Below are 22,377 nucleotides of genomic sequence, written 5' to 3'. Positions count from 1 at the left end.
ATCTTCTCCATGGTGCATAATGGAAAACTATTTGAGGTCTGAACGAATGAGTGAACAAGCCAGATGATGTACTGGGACTCTGACATGGGCTTGGTGTGGAAAGGCATAGAAAGACTTGTGGCCTCTACAAAGCTGAAGCCTGGTCATTGCATTGTGCTCAGGAGTCTCAGAGGAAAACAGAAGTCAGAATCAGTACTTTACAGGGCTGGGAAGGAGGCAAGGACACTCTCGTTCCTTCCATGTACAGAACTGTGTTGACTAAGATTCATTTTGGGCTGTGGATAAAACTTCCTATGACAGTGACTTGAGCAAAACAAAAGTTTGTTTCTCTCTGATTTAAAACTTGGGAGGGAGAGAATTCAGAGTTATGTGGTGGATCTGCTCCACAGAACAAGTCTTTAACCTCAAAGGCCCTGGGAATCCAGGCTCTGCCCTGCAGCCCTGCTTTGCATGGTCTCCATGCCCAGAGGCACATTATAGTCACAGATGGCAGCTCTTGGTCCAGCCATCATCCCAGCATTCCAACCAGAAAGGGAGAATAATAAGAAGGATAGGGATATACACCAGCTGTCTCTTGGGGAACATTCCTAGAACTGCCACAAACATTATCCCATTGGCCAGAACTTAGTCAAATGGACACACCCAGATGCAAGGAAGACTAGTAAACGCGGACTTTTTCTGGGCAGTGTGGGTCCTTAAAAGTTCTTTTATGACAACAGAAGGAGGGAATGGACATTGGGGGATAATAGTATTTAGAGTTAGGGTTAGCAAATCCTCCTGCATGGACGTGGAGTCCAAAATACTAAGAAGGATGACACGAGATTTCTGAAGGCTTTCTCCCCCAAGAGATACTTCGTTCACGTATAACTCACTGACAGCAGTAAAGGCCATGGCTACTACTTAAGCATGTAGACAGAAGCCATGTTAAGTGATAATGATTTGTTGTTATCATTTTGACTATCACATTGACTGCTTACCACATTCCAGTCACTATGCTGAGTAGTTTTTGTCATTATTCCATTTAATCCTTATAACAGCCCTATGATATTGGTGCAAAAACTGAGTCCCCCAGAGGGTGAATAACTTGCTAATAATTAGAGAAAATGAATTGGCTTCTTAGGTATATGCATTGCAAGAGCCTGTACTCTCACACACCATCAGTATATGTGGCCAACCCAAGACTGGATTAGCAAGTGGAGACCCACTCTATAAGATGCAGTCTGTCCATTTGTTCAAATGATGATTTATTTTTTAAAATATCATTTTAAGCACTTATTACCCATGATGTATACTGACCTCTGGGACTAAAATAGGTGGGCAAAAAACTTATGTACAAAACAGAAACTGACTCACAGATGTAGAAAACAAACTTGTGGTTACCAAAGGGAAAGGGGGGGAGAAATAAATTAGGAGTTTGGGATTAACATATACACACTACTGTATATAAAATAGATAACCAATGAGGACCTACTATTTAGCACAAGGAACTATACTCAATATTTTGTAATAACCTATATGGGAAAAGAATCTGAAAGAGAATATATATATATATATATATATATATATATATATATATATATATATATATATATATATATATATAACTGAATCACTTTGCTGTACACCAGAAACTAACACAACATTGTAAATCAACAATACTTCCATTTAAAAAAATTCATGAAGCTTAAAGACTTGTGGGAGTCAAGTACAAATCAACTAACGCCAAGAATAACTGTGATGACTGCCACAAAATAGGTTTTTATGTTACCATGAAAGCATAGTATTCAAGAATGTGGCCTAGCCTGGTGGATCTGGGAAGACTTCCCTTTGGAAGAGACATTTGAACTAAGACCTAAGGGCTGATGATGAGTAGCAGAGGCTGAAAGTATTCGGGCAAGAAGCACAGCACGTGCAAAGGCCCAGAAGTAGCAGGAGGGTGGCATAATTAAGGAACAGAGACAAGACTGTGTGGTTAGAGCAAAGTGGATGTTGACAAAAGATAAGGCCAGAGGAATGGGGACCTGGTTATGAAGTCCATTGGAAAGACATTGGGTTTTCACCTAAGAACAACTAGAAATCTGTGGAAGTGTTTTAATATGAGGTGGTGGGGAGTGAAGGAGGAGGAGCTGGGAGCCCGACATAATTCATTGTGCACTTTCATGAGGGAAGAGATTTATCTTACTCCCCACTGTATTCCTTACACATAGTAGGCACTAAAAACATATTTATGAGATGAACTAATACATTCATAGATAACTTTTGAGAATATCACTCTGGCTTCAGTGTGGAAAATGCTAATGGGAGTGGGGACCAAGAGGGTGCCAGGGAGGCCAAGGAAGGGGCTATTTCAGAACTAAAGAGAAGGACATGGTGATGGATTGAATACAGCCAAGGGGATCAGAAGGTGCCAGGATAGCTCCTAGGTTTCTGGCATGAGCCACTGGGCAGAGGACAGCCCCATTCACTGAGACTGGGAGAGAAGGGCAAGCTGTGAGGAGGAAGGTCACATCATGTCACCAGACATAGTTTCCATTTATATAACCACAGGCTGTGAATTCTGTCTACAGAGGTAGCAGGAAATAATGAAAATACATCCAAATGAGCCCAAACTGCAAATCTGGAACAAGAAGTAGCCCTAGGTCTCCTGACCTTGTCGAGTTCCCTCAGCTTTGAAAGTCATCACTAGACGTTAAAATAAAACCTCGCAAAACGTTAAAAAATAAAACCTTGCTATGGACACTGTCCCTCAACATTTGTGATGTAGGACACAAATAAATCTGAAAAGTCCGTCTGTGTTGGTTGGACTTATATGGGAGATAAAGCTGTTGAAAGCGAATTGGTTTGGTCCTAGGAGAGGCCGTGAGGGAGTGGTACATGTACAAGTTTCAGGTCTTTTGAAAAATATAAAACACCAACTAGAAGAGTTATCACCTCACCAAACTGTTGTCCTTATTGAGAAACTGCTGAATTACCAGCCAGGTTATGGCTCATCGTACCCCTTTTCACCATTACCCACTCTCTGCCACAACCACAGCGACCAAAAATAGACAGCTCACAGAGTGACTGATTTGAAGCTGCTGATTTGAACAATTTATTCTATCCCAATGGCACTTTGGTTTCATCTCGCCTGAGAACCTTGACTGCCAGACTTGATAATACAGTCTGTCCTATGAAGGAGAACATACAAACCAGTGAGCCAGTAGGCATGAAATAAACTGCTTTCAGAGGCTGGGAGATTATTCGTGTACTTTAAAATTCTAAGTTTACAATCCATATACACAGGAATTCATCTAAAGTAAGATGTGTTGTTAAAATATCTTTAGCACTGGCATCCTGCTTTATCCTTCTGCAGGACCATAATTTCCCAAAACTAAAATCACATGCTGTCCCTGAGGTAAGAATGATTGACATCTTACACTACAGATGGCTGAGCAGATGTGCACCCAGGTATGAGACCTCACTGCAAATTGGCTGGCCAATCAGAGAGGAGCTGAGAACTGCATTCTGAAGCAAAGACGAGTTCTCTACAGGGAGATCAGAGATCCAACTTGCACAGAATTGTCCCACTGTCAACCATGTTGGAATGCAGAATTAGGCTCTCTTTGAGTTAATAAAGTATTGTCCATATCTGCAACTAATATTCCCACCCCTAAGCATCATACAGGGAGCTCCAGTTCAAGAAATCCTTTGGTTAAACAATTTTAGGGGTTATGAGCACAGTCCTTAGAGACAGACCTGACGTTGAATCCCTGCTCTCTCTGTGAAGATGTAGGCAAATTACTTAGCCTAAGACTCAGGTATGTCACCTAAAATAGGATGTAATATTGCCTACTTTTCAGGAATGCAGTAAGTACAAATGAGGAAGAATGATAAGCACAGTGTTTGGCATGTACTGACAAACAAAAGAGTGTCAGTAATTTTTAGAATTGTGTAATCAGTTCCCTGCAAATCATGGCACAAAACACTTCATTGTTTCCCTGGATCAGAAGTATCTTAAAAATTCCTTCCAAAAGAGAAGAGGTAACTTGATGATTTTGGAGTTATAGCCCAAAATAAGCTGCTGCAAGAATGATTTTTCTTTGAATTCTCCTGTTTCATCTTTTTAAAAGATGGCAAGTTATCTGTTATTCTCCACAATATATCATGCATATTTTAATATTTAAAATACTTTTCAATAAAAAGTCCTCCAGGGAGATATGACATATTAATCCTATACTCCTTGGTGAGGCATAGTGAGGAAGGACCAAGAACACTGGCCATCCCCAGGGATGGCCTGGGGGCTTCACTTTGGGGACTACCTTTACATGGGCAAGTAACTTAACCTCTCTAGGTCTTAGTTTTCCCATGTGTAGAATTATAATAAAAATATTTCCTTCATGAGGTTTGCTTCCACTCCCTCTTCCCCACCTACTCCCATCCCCATCCCACCACTTCCAGCTTTGTCAAGTCCCTAGAGGTAGAACAAGTCACCATTTTTTAAATTATTTTAAGTATATTTATAGAGTCTAGTGCCAGGCACCAGGGTAAAGGCTGAATCACTAAAGATAATATAATGTCAAAATTTAAGAGAATGTCCATGATGAGATCTGGTTTTCTCTGACCTAGCCTGAAAAGCCACACAGCATCAGTACTGCTGCATTCCATTGTTACAACCAAGTCACTAAGACCAGCCCAGATTCAAGAGAAGGGGGCTTGAAACTATCTTTGATGGAAGGAGTGTCAAAAACATGTGGACATATTTTAAAACGAGTATGTAGATGATCTACTCTTAGAGTTCCAAAGAAAAAAGAAAGAGAGAGAGAGAAGTGGGAGGGAGGGATGGAGAGAGGGAGGGAGGAAGGGAAAGGACAAAAGATGTGTCAGACCTCTACACAGAAAACTACAAAACATTATCAAGATTCATAAATTGGAGAAATCATTATTGGAAAGATATTAACCCTTCTTTTTTCAATATTTAATAAAATACCAATCAAAATCCCAGCAAGCAAAAATCAGTGTAATTGACCACATAACACACTAAAAAAGAAAAACCATATGTTTATCTCAGTAGACACAGCAAAAACATTTGATAAAATCCAACATCCATTCCTGATTTTTTAAAAATCTCTCAGAAAATTAGGAAGAGAAGAGAATCTCCTCAGCCCAATAAAAGGCATCTATAAATACCTACCACTAACATCACTCTTAATGGTGAAAGACTAAATACTTTTCTTCTAACACCATGAACAAGAAGAGATGTTCATTCTCATCACTTCTATTCAAAGCTGTAGTGGAGAATCCAGCCAGTGCAATGAGGCAAGAAAAAGGCATCTAGATTTTAAAAGAAGTGAAACTCTTTGTATTTGCAGACTACCTGATTGTCTATGTAGGAAGTCCCAAGGAATCTATAGAAAAGTAATCAAAACTAATAATGTTTAGCATTGTTACAGGAAAAAAAGAGTAAATACAAAAAATCAATTATATTTCTACTATACTAGCAATGAACAAACTGAAATTGTAATTAACAAAAAATACCATTTACTGTAACATCAAAATATGAAATAATTAGGGATAAATCTGTCAAAAGGTATGTAAGACTTGTACACTGAAAATGACAAAATATTGTTAAAATACATTAAAAGGTAAACATATGGAGAGATATAGCATGTTTATGGATCAGGAGATTCAATTTTTTAAATGTCAATTCTCTCTAAATTGCTCTATAGGCTCAGTGTAATCACAGTTATAATTCCAGCAGGGTTTTTTTTTGCTGAAAATTTACAAGTTTATTCTAAAATCCATGTGGGAATGTAAAGGGTATAGAATAGCCAAAATGAATTTGAGAAAGAACGAAGTTGGAGGGCTAACGTGACTTCAGAATTTTTAAAAATCTACAGTAATCAAGAGAGTCTGAAATTGGTATCAAGATAGATAAACAAGGGCTTCCCTGGTGGCACAGTGGTTGAGAGTCTGCCTGCCGATGCAGAGGACGTGGGTTCGTGCCCCGGTCCAGGAAGATCTCACATGCCGCGGAGCGGCTGGGCCCGTGAGCCATGGTCGCTGAGCCTGCGCGTCCGGAGCCTGTGCTCTGCAACAGGAGAGGCCACAACAGTGAAAGGCCCACGTACCGCAAAAAAAAAAATAGACAAACTGGATAAGCATCTTCACAGAAAATCAAATTTGATTCATACCCCACACCATATACAAATATTATCTCAAAAGGATAATAGACCTAAATGTAAAACTGAAAACTATGAAAGGTATAGAAGAAAATCTTGGTGACTTTGGATTGGGCAACAAGTTCTTAGATACAACAAGAAAGTATGAATGACAATAGAAAAAAAATGATAAATTAGATTTCGCCAAAATTAAGAAAGTTCTGCTCTTAAAAAGATATTCTTAAGCAAATAAACAAGCCACAAACAGGGAGAAAATAACTGAAAAGCACATATCTTATAAGGCATTTTATCCACAATATATACAAAGAATTCTCAAAACTCAACAGTAAGAAAAGAAACAAGCCAATAAAAACTAAACAAAGCCTTTGAATAGACACTTAAGCAAATAAGATATTAAAATGGCATATAAACACATAAAAAGATAGATGCTCAACATCATTGGTCATTAGGAAAATGCAAGCTAAATTCACTTCACCTCTAGTAGAATGTGTAAAATTAAAAATACAGATCATACCAAGTTCCAGTTGAGGATATGGAGCAGTTGGGATTCTTCTGCATTTTTGGTGGAGATGGAAAATGGTTAACGACTTTGAAAAACAGTTTGGCAGTTTCCTAAAAAGTTCAAAGTAAAATTACTAGTGACCTAACCATTCCAATACCAGGTAATTTACTCAGGAGAAATAAAGCATATCTCCATACAAAGACTTGTACATGAACATTCCTAGTAGCTTTATTCGTAATAGCCCCAAACTGGAGACAACGTAATGTCCATCAAAGGTGAATAAATTAAAAAATCCATACAATGAATGCTATTGAACAATAAAAAGGGATGTACTATTAATAAACAACACCACGATAGATGAATCTTAAAATAAGTATCCTGAGTGAAAGAAAAGCCAAGAAAAAAGTAAATACTGTATGATTCTATTTATATAATAATCTAGAAAATGCAAGCAAATCTATATAATCTATGTTATCAGTGGTTGTCAGTTGATTGGGGAGTCTGGGAGGAATGGAATGGAGGGATTACAAAGGGGTACAGGGAAAGTTTTGGGTGTGATAGATATCTTCACTATCTTGATTGTGGTAATGGTTGCATGGGTGTTTATATGTCAAAACTTATATAATTACACTTAAATATGTGTAGTCTATTATATGTTGATTATACTTCAATAACATTGTTAAAAATTCCAACAGCTTTTGGGGAAAATTAAAGGCTGTTTCCAAAATTTATATGAAAAATGCAAAGTGTCAAGTATAGATCAGACAATTTTGAAAAGCAAAATTGGAGGACCTAGCTCGCCAAGATGGCAGAGCAGGAAGACCCTGGGCTCACCTCCTCCCATGGGCACAGTAAAATTACAATTATTTAGAGAGCAACTATCTATGAGAACAAGCTAAAGACTAGCAGAAAAGATTTTCTACAACTAAAGATATAAAGAAGGAGCCACAACAAGATGGGTAGGAGGGGCGGAGACAGAGCATAGTCAAGACCTACATCCCCAGGTAGGTGAAAGACAAATAAGAGAATAATCACAATTGCAGAGGCTCTCCCCAAGGAGCAAGACTCCCAGGCTAGGGGCATTGCCCGGGAAGATGAGCCCCCAAAGAGCCTGGCTTTGAAGGCCAGAGAAATTTGTGTATGAGAGAGCCAGAGGGCTGAGGGAAACAGAGGCTTTGCTCTTAAAAGCATATGCAAAATCTCACATACTCCAAGTCCCAGCACAGAGGCAGTAATTTAAAAGGAGCCTGGATCAGACACAATTGCTGCTCTTGGAGAGTCTCCAGAGAGCCAGGAGGCAACTCGGACTCTCCCAGGAGACACAGATGCTGGCAGAAGGTATTTCTGAGAGCTCAATCTACCACGAGGACACAAGTGCTGGCAAATTCCACTTTGGAGTCCTCCCTCTAGCCTATTACTGTCAGGGGCTTACCCATCCACCAGCAGGCTGGCATCCTCAGGACGCGCACATATATGTGGGCATCCAGCCCAGCCCACCAGCAGGCCAACACCAGCCTGAGGACCCCCAGATTCCACAGCCAGCTGCTCCATGACATGACCCTGCCCACCAGCAGGCTGGCAGCCACCACATGAGGCAGGACCTGGCATCTACTGGGCAGGGGCTAGTCCTGTCTACAGCACCCCACAGTAGTTGGCCTGGCAACAACAGAAGGGCACATGCATCCCACATCGGGGGCACCCCTAACACATGCAAATCTGCTGACCAGAGGGGAGTGTGCTACAGGGCCCCACTGGATGCCTCCTACATAAGGCTATTTCTACAAGATCAGGAAACATAAGCAACATACCTAATACATAGAAATAAACATAGACAATTAAGAAAATGAGGACACAAATAACTATGTTCCAAGTGAAGAAACTAGACAAAACCCCAGAAGAAAAACTAAGCGAGGTAGAGTTAAGTAATCTACCCAATAAAGAGTTCAAGGTAAGGAGCATAAGTATGCTCCATGAACTCTAGAGAAAAATAGATGAACACAGTGAGAAGTTTAACAAAGAGTTAGAAAATATAAAGAACCATGAGTGAGCATGTTCTTATACTCCTACAATAGAGTCTCTCAAGAATGACAAGTAATTTTCAAAGGCTTAAATAAAAATGAGTCTACCATAAGGAAGTTTATTAAAACAGGAGGGAAATTTCAATTGAAAAAATTAGTTGACAAAAATATTTGCTGTGTTCTTTTTGTTGCTCCTGAAGTTAACAACAAGACATGGATGTGAACTTTAAATAGTTTATGGCTTGAATATATATAAATTTTTTAGGCTCTAAGTTAAAATATAATCACTGGCAACACAGAGTCCTCTAACAGATGACACTTGATTATTTATTGGTTATATTACTCTGTCTTCTCCATTTGGGCATTCTTACATTATTTCATCCAAAATCTCTGTGATAGTTAATTACATTCCACATACAGGTAAGTTTACCATGAAGCTAATAAAATTTAATCTCTAGGGCCCCCACCTGCACTGGCTCTTTTAAAATCCTGTTCTTAATTTTGTTATTGTAATTTGTATTATTTTTCTTAAAAAAAATTACTTCAGTTCAGACTCCACAAAAGCTGGAGCTGTTCCCGGTTCCTTAGAAGGGCTTTTTTCCCCTTGGTGAGAGGTGGGGCCATTCTTACTGTGTTTCCTCTGGGGTGAGCTTGGGGCTCTTGTCACTGTTGGTCCCCCTCCTCCTGCAGCCAGAGGCTTTCCCTTTCACTGCTCCTTCCTCTGTGGCTTTCCCTGTGAGGACAAAACTAGTCTTTACAAATCAGATGCAAGCAATTCTTGAAAATATTTTTGTTGTTTAAATTATGTAGTAATGAGCCTGACAGGTCTCCCTCTCATCCTATTCTATTCTCCAAAGGGAGTCACTGTTCATCATTTGTGTCCATCTTTCCAGATCTTTCTCTGCATTTGCATACATGAATACTTAAAACATTTTAAACTAATATTCTGTTAATAAACAATTATGCTAGGTAGGATGGGAAGATGGCGGAAGAGTAAGACGCGGAGATCACCTTCCTCCCCACAGATACATCAGAAATACATCTACACGTGGAACAACTCCTACAGAACACCTACTGAAGGCTGGCAGAAGACCTCAGACCTCCCAAAAGGCAAGAAACTCCCCACGTACCTGGGTAGGGCAAAAGAAAAAAAGAAAAAACGGAGACAAAAGAATAGGGACGGCACCTGCACCAGTGGGAGGGAGCTGTGAAGGAGGAAAAGTTTCCACACTAGGAAGCCCCTTCACGGGCGGAGACTACGGGAGGCGGAGCAGGGAGCTTCGGAGCCGGGGAGGAGAGCACAGCAACAGGGGTGCGGAGGGCAAAGCGGGGAGATTCCCGCACAGAGGATCGGTGCCGACCGGCACTCACCAGCCCGAGAGGCTTGTCTGCTCACCCGCCGGGACGGGCGGGGCTGCGAGCTGAGGCTCGGGTTTCGGTTTCGGTTGGAGAGCAGGGAGAGGACTGGGGTTGGCGGCTTGAACATAGCCTGAATGGTTAGTGCACCACGGCTAGCCGGGAGGGAGTCCGGGGAAAGGTCTGCACCTGCCGAAGAGGCAAGAGACTTTTTCTTCCCTCTTTGTTTCCTGGTGCGCGAGGAGAGGGGTTTAAGAGCGCTGCTTAAAGGAACTCCAGAGACTGGCGCGAGCCGCGGCTAAAAGCGCGAAGCCCAGAGACGGGCGCGAGCTGCGGCTAAAAGCGCGGACCCCAGAGACGGGCCTGAGCCACGGCTAAAAGCACGGACCCCAGGGACGGGCGGGAGACGCTAAGGCTGCTGCTGCCGCCACCAAGGGGCCTGTGTGCGAGCACAGGTCACTATCCACACCCCTCTTCCGCGGAGCCTGTGCAGCCCGCCACTGCCAGGTTCCCGGGATCCAGGGACAACTTCCCCGGGAGAACGCACGGCGGGCCTCAGGCTGGTGCAACGTCACGCCGGCCTCTGCCGCCGCAGGCCCGCACCGCACGCAGTGCCCCTCCCTTCCCCCCCCCCCCCTCCCCGGCCTGAGTGCGCCAGAGCCCCCGAATCAGCGGCTCCTTTAACCCCGTCCTGTCTGAGCAAAAAACAGACGCCCTCCAGCGACCTACACTCAGAGGCAGGGCCAAATCCAAAGCTGAGCCCCTGTGAGCTGTGAGAACAAAGAAGAGAAAGGGAAATCTCTCCCAGTAGCCTCAGGAACAGCGGATTAAAGCTCCACAATCAACTTGATGTACCCTGCATCTGTGGAATACATGAATAGACAACGAGTCATCCCAAATTGAGGAGGTGGTCTCTGAAAGCAAGATTTATGATTTTTTCCCCTTTACCTCTTTTTGTGAGGCTGTATGTGTATGCTTCTGTGTAAGATTTTGTCTGTATAGCTTTGCTTCCAACATTTGTCCTAAAGTTCTATCGGTCCCTTTTTTTTTTCTAAATAAGTATTTTTTAATTCAATAACTTTATTATACTTTATTTTATTTTACTGTATCTTCTTTCTTTCTGTCTTTTTTCCTTCTTTCCCTCCTTCCTTCCTTCCTCCCTCCCTCCCTCCCTCCTTTCTTTCCTTCTTGCCTTCTTTCCTTCTTTGCTTCTTTCTTTCTTCCTTCCTTCCCTCCTTTCTTTCTTTCTTTCTTTCTTTCTTTCTTTCTTTCTTTCTTTCTTTATTTCTTTCTTTCTTTCTTTCTTCATACTTCTACTAATTCTCTCTACTTTTTCTCCCTTTTATTCTGAGCCGTGTGGATAAAAGGCTCTTGGTGCTCCAGCCAGGAGTCAGGGCTCTGCCTCTGAGGTAGGAGAGCCAACTTCAGGACACTGGTCAACAAGAGACGTCCCAGCTCCACATAATATCAAATGGCGAAAATCTCCCAGAGACCTCCATCTTAACACCAGCACCCAGCTTCACTCAACGACCAGCAAGCTGCAGTGCTGGACAACCTATGCCAAACAACTAGCAAAACAGGAACACAACCCCACCCATTAGCAGAAGGACTGCCTAAAATCATAATAAAGCCACAGACATGCCAAAACACACCACCAGACGTGAACCTGCCCACTAGAGAGACAAGATCCAGCCTCATCCACCACAACACAGACTCTAGTCCCCTCCACCAGGAAGCCTACACAACCAACTGAACCAACCATAGCCACTGGAGACAGACATCAAAAATAGGAGGAACTACGAACCTGCAGCCTGCAAAAAGGAGACCCCAAACACAGTAAGATAAGCAAAATGAGAAGACAGAAAAACACACAGCAGATAAAGGAGCAAGACAAAAATGCACCACACCTAACAAATGAAGAGGAAATAGGCAGTCTACCTGAAAAAGAATTCAGAATAATGCTAGTAAGGATGATCCGAAACCTTGGAAAGACAATGGACAAAATGCAAGAAACAGTTAACAAGGACCTAGAAGAAATAAAGATGAACCAAGCAATGATGAACAACACAATAAATGAAATTAAAAGTACTCTAGATGGGATCAATAGCAGAATAACTGAGGCAGAAGAACGGATAAGTGACCTGGAAGATAAAATAGTGGAAATAACTACTGCAGAGCAGAATAAAGAAAAAAGAACGAAAAGAACTGAGGACAGTCTCAGAGACCTCTGGGACAACATTAAACACACCAACATTGGAATTATAGGGGTTCCAGAAGAAGAAGAGAAAAAGAAAGGGACTGAGAAAATATTTGAAGAGATTATAGTTGAAAACTTCCCTAATATGGGAAAGGAAATAGTTAATCAAGTCCAGGAAGCACAGAGAGTCCCATACAGGATAAATCCAAGGAGAAATACGCCAAGACACATATTAATCAAACTGTCAAAAATTAAATACAAAGAAAGCATATTAAAAGCAGCAAGGGAAAAACAACAAATAACACACAAGGGAATCCCCATAAAGTTAACAGCTGATCTCTCAGCAGAAACCCTACAAGCCAGAAGGGAGTGGCAGGACATATTTAAAGTGATGAAGGAGAAAAACCTGCAACCAAGACTACTCTACCCAGCAAGGATCTCATTCAGATTTGATGGAGAAATTAAAACCTTTACAGACAAGCAAAAGTTGAGAGTTCAGCACCACCAAACCAGCTTTACAACAAATGCTAGAGGAACTTCTCTAGGCAAGCAACACAAAAGAAGGAAAAGACCTACAATAATGAACCCAAAACAACTTAGAAAATGGGAATAGGAACATACATATCGATAATTACCTTAAATGTAAATGGACTAAATGATCCCACCAAAAGACACAGATTGGCTGAATGGATACAAAAACAAGACCCTTATATGTGCTGTCTACAAGAGACCCACTTCAGACCTAGAGACACATACAGACTGAAAGTAAGGGGATGGAAAAAGATATTCCATGCAAATGGAAACCAAAAGAAAGCTGGAGTAGCAATTCTCATATCAGACAAAATAGACTTTAAAATAAGGACTATTAGAAGAGATGAGGAAGGACACTACATAATGATCAAGGGATCGATCCAAGAAGAAGATATAACAGTTGTAAATATTTATGCACCCAACATAGGAGCACCTCAATACATAAGGCAAATACTAACAACCATAAAAGTGGAAATCAACAGTAACACATTCATAGTAGGGGACTTTAACACCCCACTTTCCCCCATGGACAGATCATCCAAAATGAAAATCAATAAGGAAACACAAGCTTTAAATGATACATTAAACAAGATGGACTTAATTGATATTTATAGGACACTCCATCCAAAAACAACAGAATACATATTTTTCTCAAGTGCTCATGGAACATTCTCCAGGATAGATCATGTCTTGGGTCACAAATCAAACCTTGGTAAATATAAGAAAATTGAAATTGTATCAAGTATCTTTTCCGACCACACGCAAGAGACTAGATATCAATTACAGGAAAAGATCTGCAAAAAATACAAACACATGGAGGCTAAACAATACACTACTTAATAATGAAGTGATCACTGAAGAAATCAAAGAGAAAATAAAAAAATACCTAGAAACAAATGACAATGGAGATGCAACGACCCAAAACCTATGGGATGCAGCAAAAGAAGTTCTAAGGGGGAAGTTTATAGCAATACAAGCCCACCTTAAGAAGCAGGAAACATCTCGAATAAACAACCTAACCTTGCACCTAAAGCAATTAGAGAAAGAAGAACAAAAAAACCCCAAAGCTAGCAGAAGGAAAGAAATCATAAAAATCAGATCAGAAATAAATGAAAAAGAAATGAAGGAAACAATAGCAAAGATCAATAAAACTAAAAGCTGGTTCTTTGAGAAGATAAACAAAATAGATAAACCACTAGCCAGACTCATCAAGAAAAAAAGGGAGAAGACTCAAATCAATAGAATTAGAAATGAAAAAGGAGAGGTAACAACTGACACTGCAGAAATATAAAAGATCATGAGAGATTACTACAAGCAACTCTATGCCAATAAAATGGACAATCTGGAAGAAATGGACAAATTCTTAGAAATGCATAACCTGCCAAGACTGAATCAGGAAGAAATAGAAAATATGAACAGACCAATCACAAGCACTGAAATTGAAACTGTGATTAAAACTCTTCCAACAAACAAAAGCCCAGGACCAGATGGCTTCACAGGCGAATTCTATCAAACGTTTAGAGAAGAGCTAACACCTATCCTTCTCAAACTCTTCCAAAATATAGCAGAGGGAGGAACACTCCCAAATTCCTTCTACGAGGCCACCATCACCTTGATACCAAAACCAGACAAGGATGTCACAAAGAAAGAAAACTACACGCCAATATCACTGATGAACATAGATGCAAAAATTCTCAACAAAATACTAGCAAACAGAATCCAACAGCACATTAAAAGGAGCATACACCATGATGAAGTGGGGTTTATTCCAGGAATGCAAGGATTCTTCAATATATGCAAATCTATCAATGTGATAAACCTTATTAACAAATTGAAGGAGAAAAACCATATGATCATCTCAATAGATGCAGAGAAATCTTTCGACAAAATTCAACACCCATTTATGATAAAAACCCTGCAGAAAGTGGGCATAGAGGGAACTTTCCTCAACATAATAAAGGCCATATATGACAAGCCCACAGCCAACATCATCCTCAATGGTGAAAAACTGAAAGCATTTCCAGTAAGATCAGGAACAAGACAAGGTTGCCCACTCTCACCACTCTTATTCAACATAGTTTTCGAAGTTTTAGCCACAGCAATCAGAGAAGAAAAGGAAATAAAAGGAATCCAAATCGGAAAAGAAGAAGTAAATCTGTCAATGTTTGCAGATGACATGATACTATACATAGAGAATCCTAAAGATGCTACCCGGAAAACTACTAGAGCTAATCAATGAATTTGGTAAAGTAGCAGGATACAAAATTAATGCACAGAAATCTCTGGCATTCCTATACACTAATGATGAAAAATCTGAAAGTGAAATCAATAAAACACTCCCATTTACCATTGCAACAGAAAGAAAAAAAATATCTAGGAATAAACCTACCTAAGGAGACAAAAGACCTGTATGCAGAAAATTATAAGACACTGATGAAAGAAATTAAAGATGATACAAATAGATAGAGAGATATACCATGTTCTTGGATTGGAAGAATCAACATTGTGAAAATGACTCTACTACCCAAAGCAATCTATAGATTCAATGCAATCCCTATCAAACTACCACTGGCATTTTTCACAGAACTAGAACAAAAAAAATCACAATTTGTATGGAAACACAAAAGATCCCGAATAGCCAAAGCAATCTTGAGAACGAAAAACAGAGCTTGAGGAATCAGGCTCCCTGACTTCAGACTATACTACAAAGCTACAGTAATCAAGACAGTATGGTACTGGCACAAAAACAGAAAGATAGATCAATGGAACAGGATAGGAAGCCCAGAGATAAACCCACGCACATATGGACACCTTATCTTTGATAAAGGTGGCAGGAATGTACAGTGGAGAAAGGACAGCCTCTTCAATAAGTGGTGCTGGGAAAACTGGACAGGTACATGTAAAAGTATGAGATTAGATCACTCCCTAACACCATACATAAAAATAAGCTCAAAATGGATTAAAGACCTAAATGTAAGGCCAGAAACTATCAAACTCTTAGAGGAAAACATAGGCAGGACACTCTATGACATAAATCACAGCAAGATCCTTTCTGACCCACCTCCTAGAGTAATGGAAATAAAAACAAAAATAAACAAATGGGACCTAATGAAACTTCAAAGCTTTTGCACAGCAAAGGAAACCATAAACAACACCAAAAGACAACCCTCAGAATGGGAGAAAATATTTGCAAATGAAGCAACCGACAAAGGATTAATCTCCAAAATTTACAAGCAGCTCATGCAGCTCAATAACAGAAAAACAAACAACCCAATCCAAAAATGGGTAGAAGACCTAAATAGACATTTCTCCAAAGAAGATATACAGACTGCCAACAAACACATGAAAGAATGCTCAACATCATCAATCATTAGAGAAATGCAAATCAAAACTACAATGAGATATCATCTCACACCAGTCAGAATGGCCATCATCAAAAAATCTAGAAACAATAAATGCTGGAGAGGGTGTGGAGAAAAGGGAACACTCTTGCACTGCTGATGGGAATGTGAATTGGTTCAGCCACTATGGAGAACAGTATGGAAGTTCCTTAAAAAACTACAAATAGAACTACCATATGACCCAGCATTCCCACTACTGGGCATATACCCTGAGAAAACCAAAATTCAAAAAGAGTCATGTACCAAAATGTTCATTGCAGCTCTATTTACAATAAACCGGAGATGGAAACAACCTAAGTGCCCATCATCGGATGAATGGATAAAGAAGATGTGGCACATATATACAATGGAATATTACTCAGCCATAAAAAGAAACGAAATTGAGCTATTTTTAATGAGGTGGATAGACCTAGAGTCTGTCATACAGAGTGAAGTAAGTCAGAAAGAAAAAGACAAATACCATATGCTAACACATATATATGGAATTTAAGAAGGAAAAAAAATGTCATGAAGAACCTAGGGATAAGACAGGAATAAAGACACAGACCTACTGGAGAATGGACTTGAGGATATGGGGAGGAGGAAGGGTGAGCTGTGACAGGGCGAGAGAGAGTCATGGACATATACACAGTAACAAACGTAAGGTAGATAGCTAGTGTAAGCAGCCACATAGCACAGGGATATCGGCTTGGTGCTTTGTGACCGCCTGGAGGGGTAGGATAGGGAGGGTGGGAGGGAGGGAGATGCAAGAGGGAAGAGATATGGGAACATATGTATATGTATGACTGATTCACTTTGTTATAAAGCAGAAACTAACACACCATTGTAAAGCAATTATACCCCAATAAAGATGTTAAAAAAATAAATTAATTAAAAAAATAAATAAAAGATCCCTCTGTCCAAAAAAAATAAAAAAATTAAAAAAAAACAATTATGCTATGTGTATTTCTTTGAAAAAATTTTAATTTAACAGTTTATCTAGGATATCTTTCCAGTGCATATAGATCTACATCATTCTTTTTTAACTCTGTGATTCCTGGACATGGATGCCTGTTTTCTTTCCCAGGTTAGGGAATTTTTCTGCTATTATTTCTTCAAATAAGTTCTGTGCCTCTTTCTCTCTCTCTTCCTTCTGGGATCCTTATAAGACTTGACGTTGTCCCAGAGAGCTTTTAAAATATCCTCTTTTTAAAAAAATTCTTTTTTCTGTTTGTCTTGGGTGATTTCCACTACTTTGTCTTCCAGATCATTGATCCATTCCTCTATCATATAATCTATTGTTGATTCATTCTAGTGTATTTTTTATTTCATATTTTGTATTCTCCACCTCTGGCAGCCACCAGAGGACTGCAAACAGTCCTCTTCGGAAACTGCTATTATTCCCTTTTTTAATAAGGAAAGTGAGGCTTAGCTTGATTGGGTGACTTACCCAAAGTCGCACGATTGTTGAGTGATAGAGTCTTGATTCTCCTGTTTCTCAGGCAGACCTCAATACATACGTGTTCTGGGCTTACTTCACGAAAGGGGAAGGAAGAAAGGCTGGGAAAGAAAGGCGAGGAGATGGAACAGGAGGAGATGAGACCCCCATGCTTTCACCCTCAGGAAGAGGACCGTTTCCCTGAGGGGTGTTGGAGGAGACCAACCTAGCATTCTTGTTTCAAGAAACCTGCATGCTGAGCAGATCATCAGGGCAGGCCTGGGTACCAAGAGTTTCCCTCTACACGTACTTTGCCTCACCCTCCACCATCTCTCCTCTCTCGGCCACAGGGACTTTTCTCCAAGGCTGTGCCAGCAATCCTCCCTGGTTCCGTGGTGGTCCATCCACATGGTTACCATGTCGCTGTCCATGGTCCTGGTCCTCTTCATCCTTTTGGCTCCTTCAGTGTTACTACTTCCATCTCAAAGGCGTCTCTGATGGGGCTAAATCCAGCCTCCCTAGGGACACGAAGTCTTTCCCCTGAGGGACATCACAGCCTAGGGACGCAGCCTGGAAGTGCCACCCAGGTCTCCTGCTGAGATCCTCTCTCCTGGTCCTCAAAACCATTCCCCTCCTCAGCTCCTCCATCTGCAACTGGCTGAAGCCATTTCCAAAGACCAGCCTTAGACCCCAGCCACTCTGCTTCAGGCCCAGCCAGGATCCCTGAGGCTTGGATTCACACTGAGACTCTCACTGTGTGACAAGTCACACCTTTTTTAAATGATATGATAGGAAAAGCATGAGGAGAAAAGACACTGATCTTACCACTCCCTGGGGTAAAGAATATAAAAAGATGACTCAGTTTGAGACAGAAGACCCCAAGTATGGTTTCTGGCTGCCTTTGAGATATCCAGCAGGAGACACACAAAAAGGCAATTAGAAGTCCAGAGCTCTCTGGCTAACTTTCTGTAGGCCCCAGTGTGGAAGTGCATTATTTTCCCTTTTAGCCATTTCCATATGGACAAATAGCTTACAGGACCAAGCCTGTTTATTTCTAGAACTCTATTTGGCCCTAGGAGTAGTTAAGGCCCATGGACTGATTTTAAAACTCTCTGACTTTAAAACAAGTTATTACAGGTGAAGAAAATTATGTCTTTGGAGATCAATGTCTCATTTTCTACTGACCACAATCTCCTTTCTGTTTCACCTGATTTGTACCAAAACATTGGCTTATAAAATTTTTAAGAATTCTAAGAATTCTAAGAAATTTCTGAATTCTAAGAAATTCTAAGAAAGTTTCACTTGAAAAACTGCTGAGTTAATCCCTAGATATTGCCAACTGGTTAACCTAGTCCCCAGATTCCATGACTAATACCTACTGCTGAAGGGACAATGTTCCAAAGTGGGGAGGGGAGACCCAAAATATGGCTTATTGTGTAAAAAGTTTAAGTTCTAAACATTTGAGATATTACAGAACCATGCCATGGATACTCTGTACATGCATTTTTTTCTGTGATGTTGATGGATTTTCAACCATATCACTTATATCACAGTGGGATAAGCTGTAAAACCAGGTCACAGCTCTAGCAAAAGGAAATATAAGCTGATAAATAACACATAAGCAAAGTATACCAAGAGCGAGTCACCTAGAAATGCCACAGCGATCCCACGGCTGCCAGCTGTGGATCTGGATATGGAACCTGCAGCTCAGCTCGAGGATTTTTCCCATCACCTCATCGGGGAGAGCAAGCCCACCCTGGTAAGCCCATCTGCTCTCCTCATTACTGACACAGGGAGAAATGCCACCATGAAAAGCCTATGTCATCTGGATCTCCTTCCACTTCACAAATCTCCAAATCTGGCCCAAACCTGCCATGAAGGTCTAAAGCCTACAAACAGTACTTCCTACCATCCATATTATGAAATTGGGTGATTTTTCATGATGTTCTAAAATCCAAAATAAACAGAAAACACAACTACCTGTGTAATAAACAGGATGGGCTCAACTTCCTTTTGTAGCAATTCTCTGTGATGTTTAAGTTAGAGGTGAGATTTTGGCAAAATTCTGATGGCATCATTGACAGAGACCCAGAAATAACCAGTTCCTGCCTTGTTCACCCAACCTCCCTGAGAAAATCTGGACTAAGTGAGTTATGTGCAAAACAGATGACAGGGAATAAAAGTAAAACCTAAATAATAGCTGGGAAAACATCCAATAGCCCCAGTGCAATGACTTTTTGGTAAAAGTTAGATGGGAAAACACAGTTTAGGCTCAAAGACCCAAGAGAGCTCCTAGTTTCCCCACCACCACTCACACGTCCCCACCATGGTCTAGGATGGTTGGAGTCCCCAGAGCAGGGATGGATGACAGCCTTACCTGCACGCAGAGAGAAGGTGTCTTCCTTCCTAACATGTAGCCCAACAAATGGCCTGACCAATTTGGTTAACAAAAAACTCTCCTTTGGTTGTATAAAGTCAGGAGAGGTCTAGGCTGAGGCCAGTTTGCTGCAGAAAGATGGGTAGAAACCTCCCTCCCAATAGATAGCTCTTATTAGAGTGAAGAGAGGCTTTTTCAAGAAAAATGTATATTAATTCAACCAAAGTGTTATCAATCATCATTTACAGTCAAAATGTTGCCACAAGTGTTTTTCTTAAGTGCTTACCATGTGGCATATTAAGTAATTAACTAATGAGAATATGACAAAATAGGATATACATGCAAGATACTGGGCTGGGTACTGGGGAGAGTACATCAATAAATAGTCACGTAAGTACTCTCTTCAGAGGACTTACGATCTGGAAGAACAGACAAGAGAATCCATCTATTCAACATGGAATGTGATGAGAACAGTGGAGACCTGAGAACCCAGGTCAGGAGCCCTCTGGGGCTGAAAAATATCAGAGGAGGTGTCAAGGAGGTAGCTGGATTTGAATGGGCCCTGAAAAGATTGGTAAATAGTCTAAAATAAATATTACATATTTCCCCATAGGATTAGTGTACACTCACAACATAAATGGTAGCCATTCTAGGGGGGATATTTTAATCAAGTGAAAGAATAAAGCAAATCACCCACAGTCCCACCAGATTCCAGCTCCTCTGACAGAGCATGATGGGAGGGAGGTCCCTTCGTGAGGAGGGACACATACACAACAAGGCACAGAAGTGGGAAGGCACAAGGAGACATGAGAAAACAACAATAGAGCCAGATTTGCTGGGATGCAGGGGTTACAAAAGGGAGGCTGGAACGGTCTCTGTCCACCCTACAGACCTGAGATATGCACCAGGAGACCTGAAATCCTCCCAGGGGCCACAGCTGGGTTAAGATGCTGCCAGAGAGAGACGAGTTGGACATCCCTGCTCCCAACTTGCTCCAGGCCCATCTGTTCTTGAGGGCTGGGTTCTTCTCAGCTAGGTAGCCAAGCAGCACCCCTTTCTAGGTATCGATTAGTACTTTTAATTTCCTAAAAATTCTGCTTGAACCAGGGAGCCAGAAACTCTGATTCCCTGCAAGGGCCAAAGATACCACAGCAATCTTAAATGGACTGCAGTGACCTTGACCAAGACCAAACCACAGAAATAGCCCAGGGAACCCTGCCCAGAGGTCACACATTAACCAGAGATCTATAAACCCCAAGCCTGTGAACTTGAATAGAAAAAAAAAATGCATCTTTATTTTCGTTAATCTTTAACTGCAACACAGCATTTCCTTCTATTACAAACGAGAGCAGTGTTAACAGTACCCATGACTTTGTCACCAACAGAAAACACAGATATTTTCATATCATATTACAATTATTACTGTTAATTCAAAATATTTTATCGTCATTTCAAAATTCATTATTAGACTCATCACTGGATCTTGTTATTAAATGTGTAAAAAAAAGAAGCAGGAAAATTTTTAAAATATTTGGTTAACTGCATTTCATTACAATTAGGCTCTTTTATAATCCTATGTATTTAATGTTATGCATTTAAATACATTACCCTAAGAAAAGTCCACAGGTTCCCGACTGCCAAAGAGGTCCATGGCACTAAAAATTCAGAGCCGCTGGTCATAAAGGAATAAGGAATTGATCTAAAAGTCAGACTCAGCATCAAATCTGATGAATAGAGGGGACATTGTTCTGAATACAGTGAAGTAGTTCAGAAGGTAACTGGTGAGAAAGGGCGACAGTTGTCCTCTAGGCACATTCTCTAAAAGCGACACTATTTTTTAAGTTAACATATGATGCACTCCTTTCTAAGACTGTGATGAAGGGATCAATAGAAATACAGGATCATAAGATACCAAGAGAAGGCAATCAAAGGTAGCATCTTAAACTCCCATTCCTTCCCTCTCTTATCCCCCCACCCCCTTGGCAATCCTAAGTCTGTTTTCTATATCTGTGAGTCTTTTTATTTCATAGATATGTTGATTTGTATGACATTTTAGATTCCACATGTAAGTGATATGTTATGATATTTGTCTTTCTCTTTCTGACTTAGTATGATAATCTCTAGATCCATCCATGTTGCTGCAAATAGCATTATTTCATTCTTTTTGATGACTGAATTATATTCCATTGTATATATATACACCACATCTTCTTCATCCATTCATCTGCCAAGTTTGGGATTAGCAGAGGCAAACTATTATATATAGGATGGATAAACAACAAGTTCCTAATGTATAACACAGGGAACTATATTCAGTATCCTGTGACAAACTGTAATAGAAAAGAATATATATATATAACTGAGTCACTTTTCTGCACAGAAGAAATTAACACAACATTGTAAACCAACCATACTTCGAT

General features: G+C 40.5%; 1 long non-coding RNA gene across 1 annotated transcript in view; it reads right to left on the bottom strand.

Annotated features, from left to right (window-relative positions):
* The window catches only part of LOC309828960, a 73,860-nt gene extending 52,786 nt beyond the window's left edge, over nt 1-21,074 (bottom strand). The window contains exon 1 of the long non-coding RNA XR_014297373.1: nt 20,863-21,074. This is a non-coding gene — a long non-coding RNA (uncharacterized lncRNA). The remainder of the gene's footprint in view (nt 1-20,862) is intronic.
* Nucleotides 21,075-22,377: the final 1,303 nt, after the last annotated feature.

The sequence above is a fragment of the Grampus griseus genome, assembly GCF_964374135.1.
Source record: "Grampus griseus genome assembly, chromosome: 10".
Taxonomy (NCBI): Eukaryota; Metazoa; Chordata; class Mammalia; order Artiodactyla; family Delphinidae; genus Grampus; species Grampus griseus.
The sequence above is the reverse complement of the archived record's forward strand: the minus strand, read 5'-3'. Positions and strand labels throughout refer to the sequence as shown.